A 12,439-nucleotide genomic window follows, 5' to 3' on the forward strand; every position below is an offset into this window, starting at 1 on the left:
GATTGCTTCTTGTGCTGCCTCTGAGGCCGCCATGTATTCCGCTTCACATGTAGATCCCGCCACAACGCTTTGCTTGCAACTGCACCAGCTTACTACCCCACCATTCAAAATATACACGTATCCGGTTTGTGACTTAGAGTCATCCAGATCTGTGTCGAAGCTAGCATCGACGTAACCCTTTACGACGAGCTCTTCGTCACCTCCATAAACGAGAAACATATCCTTAGTCCTCTTCAGGTACTTCAGGATATTCTTGACCGCTGTCCAGTGTTCCATGCCGGGATTACTTTGGTACCTTCCTACCAAACTTACGGCAAGGTTTACATCAGGTCTGGTACACAGCATGGCATACATAATAGACCCTATGGCCGAGGCATAGGGGATGACACTCATCTTTTCTCTATCTTCTGCCGTGGTCGGGCATTGAGCCGTGCTGAATTGCACACCTTGCAATACAGGCAAGAACCCCTTCTTGGACTGATCCATATTGAACTTCTTCAATATCTTGTCAAGGTACGTACTTTGTGAAAGACCAATGAGGCGTCTTGATCTATCTCTATAGATCTTGATGCCTAATATATAAGCAGCTTCTCCAAGGTACTTCATTGAAAAGCACTTGTTCAAGTAGGCCTTTATGCTTCCCAAGAATTCTATATCATTTCCCATCAACAGTATGTCATCACATATAATATGAGAAATGCTACAGAGCTCCCACTCACTTTCTTGTAAACATAGGCTTCTCCATAAGTCTGTGTAAACCCAAACGCTTTGATCATCTCATCAAATCGAATGTTCCAACTCCGAGATGCTTGCACCAGCCCATAGATGGAGTGCTGGAGCTTGCATACCTTGTTAGCATTCTTAGGATCGACAAAACCTTCCGGCTGCATCATATACAATTCTTCCTTAAGAAAGCCGTTAAGGAATGCCGTTTTGACGTCCAGTTGCCATATCTCATAATCATAGAATGCGGCAATTGCTAACATGATTCGGACGGACTTCAGCTTCGCTACGGGTGAGAAAGTCTCATCGTAGTCAACCCCTTGAACTTGTCGATAACCCTTAGCGACAAGTCGAGCCTTATAGATGGTCACATTACCATCCGCGTCTGTCTTCTTCTTAAAGATCCATTTATTTTCTATGGCTCGCCGATCATCGGGCAAGTCAGTCAAAGTCCATACTTTGTTTTCATACATGGATCCTATCTCGGATTGCATGGCTTCAAGCCATTTGTTGGAATCCGGGCCCGCCATCACTTCTTCATAGTTCGAAGGTTCACCGTTGTCTAACAACATGATTTCCATGACAGGGTTGCCGTACCACTCTGGTGCGGAACGTGTCCTTGTGGACCTACGAAGTTCAGCAGTAACTTGATCTGAAGCCTCATGATCATCATCATTAACTTCCTCCCCAGTCGGTGCAGGCACCACAGGAACATCTTCCCGCGCTGCGCTACTTTCCGGTTCGGAAGGGGTGACTATCACCTCATCAAGTTCCACTTTCCTCCCACTCACTTCTTTCGAGAGAAACTCTTTCTCCAGAAAGGACCCGTTCTTGGAAACAAAGATCTTGCCTTCGGATCTGAGGTAGAAGGTATACCCAATGGTTTCCTTAGGGTATCCTATGAAGACGCATTTTTCCGACTTGGGTTCGAGCTTTTCAGGTTGAAGTTTCTTGACATAAGCATCGCATCCCCAAACTTTTAGAAACGACAGCTTAGGTTTCTTCCCAAACCATAATTCATACGGTGTTGTCTCAACGGATTTCGACGGAGCCCTATTTAAAGTGAATGCGGCAGTCTCTAAAGCATAGCCCCAAAATGAGAGCGGTAGATCGGTAAGAGACATCATAGATCGCACCATATCCAATAGAGTGCGATTACGACGTTTGGACACACCATTTCGCTGAGGTGTTCCAGGCGGCGTGAATTGTGAAGCTATTCCACATTTCCTTAAGTGTGTGCCAAATTCGTGACTCAAATATTCCCCTCCACGATCTGATCGTAAGAATTTTATTTTCCTGTCACGTTGATTCTCAAACTCACTCTGAAATTCCTTGAACTTTTCAAAGGTCTCAGACTTGTGTTTCATTAGGTAGACATACCCATATCTACTCAAGTCATCAGTGAGAGTGTGAACATAACGATAGCCTCCGCGAGCCTCAACACTTATTGGACCGCACACATCAGTATGTATGCTTTCTAATAAGTTGGTTGCTCGCTCCATTGTTCCGGAGAACGGAGTCTTGGTCATTTTGCCCATGAGGCATGGTTCTCATGTGTCAAATGATTCATAATCGAGAGACTCTAAAAGTCCATCAGCATGGAGCTTCTTCATGCGCTTGACACCAATGTGACCAAGGCGGCAGTGCCACAAGTATGTGGGACTATCGTTATCAACTTTACATCTTTTGGTATTCACACTATGAATATGTGTAACATCACGTTCGAGATTCATTAAGAATAAACCATTGACCAGCGGGGCATGACCATAAAACATATCTCTCATATAAATAGAACAACCATTATTCTCGGATTTAAATGAGTAGCCATCTCGCATTAAACGAGATCCAGATACAATGTTCATGCTCAAAGCTGGCACTAAATAACAATTATTGAGGTTTAAAACTAATCCCGTAGGTAAATGTAGAGGTAGCGTGCCGACGGCGATCACATCGACCTTGGAACCATTCCCGACGCGCATCGTCACCTCGTCCTTTGCCAGTCTCCGTTTATTCCGCAGCTCCTGCTTTGAGTTACAAATATGAGCAACCGCACCGGTATCAAATACCCAGGAGCTACTACGAGTGTTGGTAAGGTACACATCAATAACATGTATATCACATATACCTTTGGTGTTGCCGGCCTTCTTGTCCGCTAAGTACTTGGGGCAGTTCCGCTTTCAGTGACCACTTCCCTTGCAATAAAAGCACTCAGTCTCAGGCTTGGGTCCATTCTTTGGCTTCTTCCCGGCAACTGGCTTACCGGGCGCGGCAACTCCCTTGCCGTCCTTCTTGAAGTTCTTCTTACCCTTGCCTTTCTTGAACTTAGTGGTTTTATTCACCATCAACATTTGATGTTCCTTTTTGATCTCCACCTCCGCTGATTTCAGCATTGAATATACCTCAGGAATGGTCTTTTCCATCCCCTGCATATTGAAGTTCATCACAAAGCTCTTGTATCTCGGTGGAAGCGACTGAAGGATTCTGTCAATGACCGCGTCATTCGGGAGATTAACTCCCAGCTGAGTCAAGCGGTTGTGTAACCCAGACATTTTGAGTATGTGCTCACTGACAGAACTATTTTCCTCCATCTTACAACTGAAGAACTTGTCGGAGACTTCATATCTCTCGACCCGGGCATGAGCTTGGAAAACCATTTTCAGCTCTTCGAACATCTCATATGCTCCGTGTTGCTCAAAACGCTTTTGGAGCCCCGGTTCTAAGCTGTAAAGCATGCCGCACTGAACGAGGGAGTAATCATCAGCACGCTGCTGCCAAGCGTTCATAACGTCTTGGTTCTCTGGGATGGGTGCGTCACCTAGCGGTGCTTCTAGGACATAATCTTTCTTGGCAACAATGAGGATGATCCTCAGGTTCCGGACCCAGTCCGTATAGTTGCTGCCATCATCTTTCAGTTTGGTTTTCTCTAGGAACGCGTTGAAGTTGAGGGCAACATTAGCATGGGCCATTTGATCTACAAGACATATTGTAAAGATTTTAGACTAAGTTCATGATAATTAAGTTCATCTAATCAAATTATTCAATGAACTCCCACTCAGATAGACATCCCTCTAGTCATCTAAGTGAAACATGATCCGAGTCAACTAGGCCGTGTCCAATCATCACGTGAGACGGACTAGTCAACATCGGTGAACATCTTCATGTTGATCGTATCTTCTATATGACTCATGCTCGACCTTTCGGTCTTCCGTGTTCCGAGGCCATGTCTGTACATGCTAGGCTCGTCAAGTCAACCTAAGTGTATTGCGTGTGTAAATCTGGCTTACACCCGTTGTATTCGAACATTAGAATCTATCACACCCGATCATCACGTGGTGCTTCGAAACAACGAACCTTCGCAACGGTGCACAGTTAGGGGGAACACTTTCTTGAAATTATTGCGAGGGATCATCTTATTTAAGCTACCGTCGTTCTAAGCAAATAAGATGTAAAACATGATAAACATCACATGCAATCAAATAGTGACATGATATGGCCAATATCATTTTGCTCCTTTTGATCTCCATCTTCGGGGCGCCATGATCATCTTCGTCACCGGCATGACACCATGATCTCCATCATCGTGTCTTCATGAAGTTGTCACGCCAACGATTACTTCTACTTATATGGCTAACGTGTTGAGCAATAAAGAAAAGTAATTTACATGGCGTTGTTCAATGACACGCAGGTCATACAAGAATAAAGACAACTCCTATGGCTCCTGCCGGTTGTCATACTCATCGACATGCAAGTCGTGATTCCTATTACAAGAACATGATCAATCTCATACATCACATATATCATTCATCACATCCTTTTGGCCATATCACATCACACGGCATATGCTTCAAAAACAAGTTAGACATCCTCTAATTGTTGTTGCAAGTTTTTTTTATGTGGCTGCTATAGGTTTCTTAGCAAGAACTTTTCTTACCTACGCCAAAACCATAACGTGATATGCCAATTTCTATTTACCCTTCATAAGGACCCTTTTCATCGAATCCGTTCCGACTAAAGTGGGAGAGACAGACACCCGCTAGCCACCTTATGCAACTAGTGCATGTCAGTCAGTGGAACCTGTCACACGTAAGCGTACGTGTAAGGTCGGTCCGGGCCGCTTCATCCCACGATGCCGCCGAAACAAGATACGACTAGTAGTGGCAAGAAAATTGACAACATCTACGCCCACAACAAGTTTGTGTTCTACTCGTGCATAGAAACTACGCATAGACCTAGCTCTGATACCACTATTGGGGATCGTAGCAGAAATTAAAAAATTTCTACGCATCACCAAGATCAATCTATGGAGTCATCTAGCAACGAGAGAGAGGAGTGCATCTACATACCCTTGTAGATCGCGAGCGGAAGCGTTCAAGAGAACGGGGTTAATGGAGTCGTACTCGTCGTGATCCAAATCACCGATGATCCTAGTGCCGAACGGACGGCACCTCCGCGTTCAACACACGTACGGAGCAACGACGTCTCCTCCTTCTTGATCCAGCAAGGGGGAAGGAGAGGTTGATGGAGATCCAGCAGCACGACGGCGTGGTGGTGGAAGTAGCGGGATCTCGGCAGGGCTTCGCCAAGCTCAGCGAGAGGGAGAGGTGTCACGGGAGGGAGAGGGAGGCGCAAGGGGCTGTGGTACGGCTGCCCTCCCTCCCTCCACTATATATAGGGGCCCTGGGGGGCGCCGGCCCCTGGGAGATCCAATCTCCAAGGGGGGCGGCGGCCTAGGGGGGTGGCTTCCCCCCCAAGCCAAGTGGGGCGCCCCCCACCCCTAGGGTTTCCAACCCTAGGTACAGGGGGAGGCCCAAGGGGGGCGCACCAGCCCACCAGGGGCTGGTTCCCCTCCTACTTCAGCCCATGGGGCCCTCCGGGATAGGTGGCCCCACCCGGTGGACCCCCGGGACCCTTTCGGTGGTCTCGGTACAATACCGATGACCCCCGAAACTTTCCCGGTGGCCGAAACTGAACTTCCTATATATAATTCTTCACCTCCGGACCATTCCGGAACTCCTCGTGACGTCCGGGATCTCATCCGGGACTCCGAACAACTTTCGGATTTCCGCATACTAATATCTCTACAACCCTAGCGTCACCGAACCTTAAGTGTGTAGACCCTACGGGTTCGGGAGACATGCAGACATGACCGAGACGACTCTCCGGTCAATAACCAACAGCGGGATCTGGATACCCATGTTGGCTCCCACATGTTCCACGATGATCTCATCGGATGAACCACGATGTCGAGGATTCAATCAATCCCGTATACAATTCCCTTTGTCAATCGATACGTTACTTGCCCGAGATTCGATCGTCGGTATCCCAATACCTTGTTCAATCTCGTTACCGGCAAGTCACTTTACTCGTACTGTAATGCATGATCCCGTGACCAACCACTTGGTCACTTTGAGCTCATTATGATGATGCATTACCGAGTGGGCCCAGAGATACCTCTCCGTCATACGGAGTGACAAATCCCAGTCTCGATCCGTGTCAACCCAACAGACACTTTCAGAGATACCTGTAGTGTACCTTTATAGTCACCCAGTTACGTTGTGACGTTTGGTACACCCAAAGCATTCCTACGGCATCCGGGAGTTACACGATCTCATGGTCTAAGGAAATGATACTTGACATTGGAAAAGCTCTAGCAAACGAACTACACGATCTTTGTGCTATGCTTAGGATTGGGTCTTGTCCATCACATCATTCTCCTAATGATGTGATCCCGTTATCAATGACATCCAATGTCCATAGTCAGGAAACCATGACTATCTGTTGATCAACGAGCTAGTCAACTAGAGGCTCACTAGGGACATGTTGTGGTCTATGTATTCACACATGTATTACGATTTCCGGATAACACAATTATACCATGAACAATAGACAATTATCATGAACAAGGAAATATAATAATAACCATTTTATTATTGCCTCTAGGGCATATTTTCAACAGGCCTTGAAACAACAATCATTGCTCGCTTCGATTTGGGCTCTGTAGGCCGAGCCGGCGGAGTAGGTATGTCTTGGAAGGATCTCGCGAAATTTGGTCGGTGTTTGTATTCGATGGATCTAGTCTTTGTTCTGTGCCTACATGTTGGATCCTTTTGATCTACATTTCTCTTCATAGGTGACGGTTGTTGTTCTGATGTGCTTGTCCTTTGGGGCCTTGGCACGACGACTTCTCGGTTGTCTACTACAATAAAATTTGTCCGACTTTGGTGAGGGAGGGGTGAGGACAGCGGCGCGCCTTTGGCTCGGTCTAGTGCGTGTAGTCGTCGCCAGGTGGTCTACGGGCATGGATGCAAATTTTAGAGCTTCTTGTGTTCTTTGTACCGCCATTATGTTTAACGAGTAGAATGCAAGCTTTTTAAAAGGAAAAGTAATTTTTATTGCCATGGGATGATAAAACCAAAGGTCCCCTGTCGAAAAAAAAGCTTGCAAGAAGGTAAGCCTTCTAGAAACATGGTTGTCCGAGCAGAGGAGAGGCCCGTTAAGTAAAACTCCATCCCAGCCACAAAGGATCCTGGTCAACAGGGCGGAACCGAAACGGATGAGCGCCCGCTGTGTGGCGCGTGATGCGTGGACGGGGTCCATGTGGCCATCCACCCATCCGGCCGTCCGTCCGCGGTTTCGCTGCCGTTTCCGTGTGCGTGCGTCAGCCGGAGAGGAGAAAACCCGGGGAAAAGAAACGAAAATCAAGGAAAAGATCGGGAGATCCAGCAGGAGCAGGAACAAGGATAGACAGATAGATAGATAGAGGAGGAGGTGGGCGAGTGGGGCGTCCCTATCCGTTTACAGTTAGCGCAGGCGCCCCGTCGCTGCCGCGCGGGCCCCACCCACGGGCGGACAGGATCAGGATAGGGATGAGGCTGCGCCTGAGCTGAGGTGGTTTGACACGTTCCCACCCGCGAGCGAGCGACCGCGTGGCCTGGACCATCGACCACACTGCACCAGCATGGACGGATAGAGAGCAAGCAAATGCGACTCGCCTAGCTGGACAGCGACCCCCGGACGAGGTTGCTGCCGGTTCGGTCTCGCTCGTCTCGTCAATACCGCGGCCGTCTGGCGCGGTTTCGGATTTCGTTCTGGCAGCTGGGAATTGTGTTTTCGTTCCCAGTATTGCCCCTGCATCGCTGTGTGTGTGTGGCAGCTTTGTGGGCTGACGTGCCTCGCTGTTTAGGGGCAGTCTGGTCATTGGGGATGGGGAGCGGCTTTGGTTCGGAGGAGGGAAGGGGTTTTGAAACTAATCAAGGACTGTGTGGAGCTTTCCAACAGGACTGTGCTGCTTTTCTGTGACTGCGGCGTCGTCTGTCCAGACGGCCTCACTATATAACAATAATAATACTCCAATTTCAGTAGAAAAAAATCGCATACATACGGTACAGATACTCGGCCATCCGACGTTAACCTTGGATGTTGGTTTTGTTTTTTATTATCTTCACATTTGTATATCCGGCCAAGAGCTACGTACCTCCTCGGATGAGATCTCACCGACGGACGACCGACCGACGGTTGGGGTGGGTGGTCGTGGATAAACTTGCAAATCCAGCCACCACGTTCAAATCGATTTGTTTACTTACCGACAGTTGGAGCAGCATGCTTAGCCTCGATCCAGTTTTGACTAGCTGAGCATATGATATGCCCCTATCTAGCCAGCGATGGGCGGTATATGCGTAGAAATTCGGATAATCATGTCATGTGCGTGCCTCGACGATGTCCAGGACCAGGACCAGGAGGGGAGGTCGGCAATGCATTTTCTGAGATATATAGCCTTGTGTGACCTGAGCTCCACTAAACAATAACTAGGCTGGCAATATCCCGGATCGAATTGAGATATACCCAGGCCGTACGGCCGTACGCGATTGGCCCATGTGGTGTCGAGATCAATTTATGCAACTTGCGTTCAGCCTATGGCGCCTCTCGGATGTGCGTGCCATGATGCCTTGTACTACTCGTACTCCTACCTCTCATTGCCGTTCCACGATGAAGTACGTCGCCGTGGCTTGTGGCCCTTGCGATCGGAGGTGTCGAACGGTTTGGGTTTCGGTTCATCCTGAGAAGTTTTCTGGCCAGCACCGAGCTTCTTCACTTTGGCTTTGATCTTGACCGTCCGTGATTGATCGAGGGAACGTGCGGTCCACGAGGCTCCCATGCAGTGAGTGCTTTTGTTGAGGAAAGGTAAGGCAAGGCAAGGCAGAATGATTCCCGTACTGGCGATGTATATCTGGCTAGCTATATCCTACTACGTGACTTATTTTTCTTCTTCCGAAAAGCAGGATAACCATTGGGCTCTTGCATCGAGCTTTATTCAACGATGTTTGAAACACAAATACATGCATCAACACAAAGCCACATTTCCGACCATCAAAGTCGTTACACCTATGATGTGTCATGTAAATGGGTTATATGTGCACCACAGATTTGGAGGCTGAAATGCGGGACCTATTAGGTTGAATTCTACAAAAGGCCTTGTCAACTTAGTCAACAAACAATTCTGACAGCAGTAGCCATGGATTGGCATCCAACGGTTGTCGTGCTTTTTCAACTTCCTCTTGCCGCTCAAACCAGCGTCGACATGACTGTCTGATCTTGCCTCCCGTTCGGCAGCGCTACATCGCCCGTCTCGCCGCCCCACCCTACTCTAAACCGCCGGCCAGACCATCCGTCCACCCCAACACACACCTCCTATTATTCTCCAACGCCGGCAGCCCCACCCTGCACTCAAACAGTCAACCCTCGTACTCCCTCGACCTGAGACTCCATTGCCGCGTCTTTCCTCTCCGTGTCGTTCCTGTCCGAGGCCTCGCCATCATCCACCGTCCTGCTGCGCCCGGGGACGGTGTGGTCAACGTGGTCAACAAACGAGAGCCAAGGAAAAAAGGACTACACATGAAGAGGCTGACAGTAGGGACACGACAGGTCCATGGCTGTACGAAAACAAGTGCCTCTTTATTACGAGAAAAAAATGCATCCTCATAATGGCTTATGATAGATGGGATCCACCATGTTGAAGCATACGTACTGCCTTATCTATCCAGTCGCAAATGTGTATGTACATACTGGTCTCTCTCCTACAATGAACCGTGGTCAAGTAAGTAGTGACACATGTCATACTTTGAAATTTGGCCGCGAACGTAGCAGGTCATGAAGTCCCGTCTAAATCGTGTACACATATGTGTAACCACGTTGCAGAAACACGAGGGAAGTGCGCACCAGGTTGTTCATGTACCAGCCGACCGCACTCGGGTATATACATAAAATATGATATGCATATGAAAGATATGTTCATATCCTATTTGAAAGTTTTTGCATGTGAATTTTTTTTACTAGGCCAGCACGTAAGTGAATTGTCTCAAAGGAATCTTAAGTCTCACATTGAGTGAGAGCTCTCTTGTTCCATATAATCAAGAAAAGTAAGGGCACTTCAGTGTTCTTTGTTCCATGCAATTGGCCCATGGAGAGGGGTTTGGCTTGGTCCATGAGGGATGGGAAGAATGAGTTATTTGGGTTGCATCTTCCTTGTGGGCTCTTGTCTTTTGGCATGTCTTTGATTCTATATTTTGACTTCCTCTTTTATGCTTGTTATTCTTCATACACTGGAGTTTTTTGGCCTGCATGATGCGGAGAGAACACCGTCACAAGGAGCCAATTTTACTCCTCACAACAATCTTTAAGTACTAGTTATTGGGATGGATATTGAACATTTCCTATCTTCTACAACTAATGCCAAGGCTAGGTAGTACAATCTTCCAATCTTCTAAAACTAATGTCAAGGATAGGGGGCCAATCTTTTCAATCTTCAACAATTAATGGCACAAAAGGCTTGGTATTGAACTCAAATTTATTGTCGTGACACCTCAGTTTGAAGATATAGATGAAGACTCTCATAAGTGTGCACCTTCCAATATAAATATATGCCAAGATTAGTTCACACCCCATCCAAGTGTTATCAATGGCTTGCAAGACCACCGCTGTTGTGGCATCCATGTTGATATTGATGCTCCTTGTGTCTTTCGGTAAGTAGGATAATATAGTATTTCATACGTATGTAGTTTTTGGCATGCATGATGTGGAGAGAGCATCGTCACAAGGAGACAATTTTACTCCTCACAACAATCTCCAACTACTAATTATTGGGATGGATATTGAACATTTCCTATCTTCTACAATTAACGCCAAGGCTAAGTAGTAAACTCTTCCAATCTTCTAAGACTAATGTCAAGGATAGGAACCCAATATTTTAAATCTTTAACAATTAGTGCCACAAAAGGCTTGATACTGAACTCAACTTTATTGTCGGGTGACCTTAGTTTGACGATATAGATGAAGACTCTCATAAGTGTGCACCTTCCAATATAAAGACATGCCAAGATTAGGTCACACCCCATCCAAGTGTTCTCAATGGCTTGCAAGACCCCCATCGTTGTGGCATCCATGTTGATATTGATGCTCCTTGTGTCTTTTGGTAAGTAGGAGAATATACCATTTCATACATATGTAGGGAGTTTATGTTTTTCCATCACGTATTAAACCTTTATTTCTATAAGGATGTAGGGATTTTGCATCGTAACAAAATTTCTTTCATTTATGTAGACGAGGTTCAAGGGAAGTGTCGCGAGGAACGCATCAAGCTCTCCTGTGATAATTGGGTCAAATGTTTTGAGTGGTGTCGTCTCTTTGGTGGTACGAAAGGGTACTGTGATAAAGGTTCATGTGTGTGTGTGAATTGCTTTGTGCAATCATCTGGCCACCATTCTACAGAGGTTCCACCACCGAATTCTGCCCATCTTGAGTAGTTCATTGTAATTGTCGAATTATTGGTAATTGGTTGTCCTATAAATAACTAAGTGCATTGGTTATGATATTCTTTTTATGTAATTTTCTAATATGACATAGTAAGTTTTCCAATGGAAAGGTACAATAATATGTTTTCAGGGTCATCGGAAAGTCCGGATCTATTTATGGAAACTTTTCAGGGTCATCGGAATGGGTTCCAGAGACATACGGAAAATTCAAGATTTTATTTGTAGAAGAAAAGTGCGAAGAACCATCATGAGATGACGATCCCTAGTGGGCCCACGAGGGCCCACAAGGGGCGCAATGGGCTTTGGTAGGCCCTAGGCCGAATTGGAAGGGGATGAAATCCTTCCCTCTTCCAAGGATTTCCCCTCTTTACCCTCCTCCTTCTCCTACTTATATATATGGGGGGAGGCCTCCCTCTTGAGACAAATAAAATTAAAGGGTGCTACTTCTTGAGCTTGCGTTGTTTTTTCCCATGAAGAGGAAAGGGTGATGCAACAAAGTAGAGATAAGTATTTTCCTCAGTTAAGAACCAAGGTATCAATCCAGTAGGAGAAACGCGCAAATCCCCAATATATGCACCTACACAAACAATCAAACACTTGCACCCAATGCGATAAAGGGGTTGTCAATTCCTTCACGGTCACTTGCAAAGGTGAGATCGGATAGAGATAGATATAAAAGATTACTAAAACGTAAAAGTAAATAAAAGTAAATAAATTGCAGCAAGGTATTTTTGGTATATAGATCTGAAAATATATAAAGGAAAATAGACCCGGGGGCCATAGGTTTCACTAGAGGCTTCTCTCTTGAAGGCAAATAATACGATGCATGAACAAATTACTGTCGAGCAATTGATAGAAAAGCGCAAAGTTATGACGATATCCAAGGCAATGATTATGAAAATAGGCAT

The 12,439-nt window shown here is 46.4% G+C and overlaps 1 long non-coding RNA gene across 1 annotated transcript; it reads left to right on the top strand.

Annotated features, from left to right (window-relative positions):
* Positions 1-11,125: 11,125 nt before the first annotated feature.
* LOC123125053 (uncharacterized) lies at positions 11,126-11,590 on the top strand. Its single transcript, XR_006461275.1, has 2 exons — positions 11,126-11,191; positions 11,320-11,590. It is a non-coding gene; the product is annotated as an uncharacterized lncRNA (long non-coding RNA).
* The last annotated feature ends 849 nt before the right edge of the window (positions 11,591-12,439 follow it).

This window comes from Triticum aestivum, chromosome 5D, assembly GCF_018294505.1.
Source record: "Triticum aestivum cultivar Chinese Spring chromosome 5D, IWGSC CS RefSeq v2.1, whole genome shotgun sequence".
NCBI classification, from domain to species: domain Eukaryota; kingdom Viridiplantae; phylum Streptophyta; class Magnoliopsida; order Poales; family Poaceae; genus Triticum; species Triticum aestivum.